At 41.8% G+C, this 3,776-nt stretch overlaps 1 non-coding gene across 1 annotated transcript; it reads right to left on the reverse strand.

The window, feature by feature from the left end:
* Window positions 1–3,121: 3,121 nt before the first annotated feature.
* Window positions 3,122–3,196, reverse strand: trnav-uac (transfer RNA valine (anticodon UAC)). The gene has a single exon. It is a non-coding gene; the product is annotated as a tRNA-Val (tRNA).
* Window positions 3,197–3,776: the final 580 nt, after the last annotated feature.

Here is a 3,776-nt window from a genome sequence, read left to right on the forward strand (position 1 = left end):
TTGTGAACATCACCAAATGGTCAATGTACGATTTCTCTTAAATTACGATAGATAAATGGCTGGTTCTTCTTTTCCTGACACCGTATGCTCATGTACTTTGACATGAAGCGGTCAAATTAGCACCCTACTTGCGTTTTAACCCTTTAATCCCAGAAAAATGGTCATAACTCAAAAAGCGCCGAGGTCTCGATACCATCTCGTTCGGGGCCAACTGCCCATTACTCCAAACCTACGCTCGCCGAGTTTCGTCTTCAAAATATTTTCAGTTTAGGAGAAAAGGCCGCGCTCGTTTGCCACGTGCTCGTGCGCTTGCAATATGATTTATTTTCCCTCTTGTGGGAATTTTCGAGAATGCAGAAAAAAGTCAAAAATTTGTCATTTTTATAAAACGGAAACCGAAAGTCCGAGACGTTTTTTTGGGTGACTTCCTGAAAGAGCTCTCCACGGCCCGACGCAGTCCGCGATTTTCTGCGACGTCGCAAGACGTCAGGTAAGGGACCGTACATTTGCAATGGGACTTTCTTCACTAACCATACGGCTCCCGTCTCACACTTCCCTTAAGGTATGAAATGTGCATATTGTTTTAGTGTTGGATGCAACTGTATTGCATACAGACCACCTAATTCAATTTCAAGATTGCAATTTTCCTTCACCTGAATTCTCTGTATTCCCAAACTATTTTGCCAATAGTGAACAAAGGCCAAAACGTCCTTCCCTCTGATCCTCTGCTTAGTCAGAGATGGAGTAGAATAGACTTGAAAAATAGAATACAGCAACACAACATAGCAGGCCCTGAAGCTGTCACCCAGAAAGAAGCTGGCCTGACCATATGGATCTCATTGAGGGACTGGAAAACGGTGGTTAGATGATCGTATTGTTTGCACATAATAAATTAATTCTCAGACCTCTCTCCAAAAACAACACTTCTATTAAATTCACCAGATGAAAGTCACTCAAGGCCCCACAACAGCAACAACACAGGGAAGTGGTTTCATGGTTCCATGCTTAACTTTCTATTAAAGGTCCAATGCAGACGTTTTTATCTCAAAATCATATCATTTCTGGGTAACAATTAAGTACCTTACCGTGACTGTTACCATATTAAAATGATCAAAACGAAACAAAAATATCAAACATATTTGCAAAGAAAAATTTCTCAAGCAGGAATTCTCACCAAAACAGGCAGAAATTTCAAGCAGACTTTTCAAACAGCTCTTACACTAAAATGGCATTATAATGATTTTCACAATTTCACAGTATTATTCCAATCTTATAGTGTGGAAAAATATACACAAAACAAAAATATAAAAGCAACATGTTGGTTTCGTGAGCTGAAATAAAACATACCAAAAATGTTCCATACACATCTAAGAGAAGCTGAAATGGTATAACCACACGGACACCGTAGTAAAGAAGGCACGACAGCGACTGTTCAACAGGAGCACGATCGAGAGCATACTGTCAGGCTGCATCACAGCCTGGTACGGTTACTCCGCCGCCGTGGATTGCAAGCCTTTTCAGGGGATAATACATGCAGCTGAACGCACCATTGGGTGCCACTGCCTGCCCTAAATGGCACCTACAAAACCAGGTGTTGCAGAAAGGCCAAGAAGATCATCAGGGACCCCCCACCCCAACCCCTCAACAGTCTCTACTCTGCCCCCACCCCAACCCCTCAACAGTCTTTACTCTGCCTCCACCCCACCCCCTCAACAGTCTTTACTCTGCCTCCACCCCAACCCCTCAACAGTCTTTACTCTGCCTCCACCCCAACCCCTCAACAGTCTTTACTCTGCCCCCACCCCAACCCCTCAACAGTCTTTACTCTGCCCCCACCCCAACCCCTCAACAGTCTTTACTCTGCCCCCACCCCAACCCCTCAACAGTCTTTACTCTGCCCCCACCCCAACCCCTCAACAGTCTTTACTCTGCCCCCACCCCAACCCCTCAACAGTCTTTACTCTGCCCCCACCCCAACCCCTCAACAGTCTTTACTCTGCCCCCACCCCAACCCCTCAACAGTCTTTACTCTGCCCCCACCCCAACCCCTCAACAGTCTTTACTCTGCCTCCACCCCAACCCCTCAACAGTCTTTACTCTGCCCCCACCCCAACCCCTCAACAGTCTTTACTCTGCCCCCACCCCAACCCCTCAACAGTCTTTACTCTGCCCCCACCCCAATGGACATGTATTTATTCATTACTGCCACAGTTGTTATTATGTATATGTATATAATGCTATTTATATTTATTTTGTTTTATTGCCATTTTCATTATTTTATTTCACTAGTCCTGCATGTTGGAGCTCAAAGTATTTCTGTTTGTAATAAAGTAATTTTGGGGGGAAAAACTAATTCTGATTGGCTGGGCCTGACACCCCAGGTGGATGGGCCCTCCCCTGCCCAGTCATGTGAAATCCATAGATTAGGGCATAATGAATTGATTTCAATTGACTGATTTCCTAATATGAGCTGTAACTCGGTAAAATCTTTGAATTTGTTGCATGTTACGTTTATATTTTTGTTCAGTATATATAACAAAGGAAAATTACATTTTTGTCTGAACTTGGCCTTTAAGTAGCACAGTGTTAGTAAACGTACAAAGATACTGTTTCTATGTTTACGAAACATTCTCTAAAAATGGACCTCCGAGTGGCGCAGAGGTCTAAGGCACTTCATCTTAGTGCAGGAGGTGTCAATGCAGTTCCTGGTTTGAATCCAGGCTGCGTCACATCTGGATTTTATTAGGTGTCCCATAGGGTGGTGCACAGTTTGGCTGTTGTTGTAAATAAGAAATTGTTCTTAACTGACTTGTGTAGTAAAATAATACACATACACAGATTTAGACCATGGGCAATAAAGATATGAAATATAAAATTATACTTTGATTCATGCATATCTCATGTATATTTAAAAACCAAATGAGAAATGGATGTGCCTTGTTATGAATGCAAGTGTTCAAACCAACAAAAAAGTTTGTTTGTTTACTGAAAAAACCCACATTCCTCTATTTGCAGGGGCCAATAAAAGTACTCTTCTGTTCATTAAAAAGTGAACAGCCTACTGTACATTTACACTCTCCTCCAGAGTGACTTAAAGTAGTGAGTGCATATATTTCCATACTGGTCCCTGTGGGAATTGAACCCACATCCCTGGCATTGTAAGCACCATGCTCTACCAACTGTGCCAAATGGGACCTTTGGTAATGTAGTCCAGATTTGGTTTATTAATAAGATACATTAATTTCAGGACAAAGCCATTCAAGGTCCATTGCAGTCTTGACCTCCCATTCATCTTGAGTTGATATTGCCGTGACAAATGAAAAAAATTCCCTTTGTGCTGGGGTCCACTCCCTTCAGCATTTAAGATCGCCCTGATTACATGTCCTCTCACATGTTTGAAACAAAAGAAAGCAGGAGAAAATGCAGAGTAAATCCCCACTGCCTGGCAGCTATGGAATTCCACCGAAATGGCTTTCATACATCCGAATACATTCTCAAAGGATTACGGGTTGAGAATCATATATTTGATCATGTTTAAACAGATTACTTTTCTCCTTATTTGAATAAAACTGACTTAAATCCCAATTTTGTTAGCAAGTAGAGTGTTTTTGATTGGAAATCATCTTGAAAGTCAGAAAAGCTTTGTCAGCATCTCTAAAGGGTTTTGATTTGTGTTGGAAATGATTTAAAAGCTAATGGGAACCACTGTGAAAGATGTTGGTTATTGATACTGTTATTCACACATCAAGTTGAGATTGAATAAATCAACTGAATTT

Source organism: Salvelinus fontinalis, chromosome 2 (genome assembly GCF_029448725.1).
Source record: "Salvelinus fontinalis isolate EN_2023a chromosome 2, ASM2944872v1, whole genome shotgun sequence".
Classification (NCBI taxonomy): Eukaryota; Metazoa; Chordata; class Actinopteri; order Salmoniformes; family Salmonidae; genus Salvelinus; species Salvelinus fontinalis.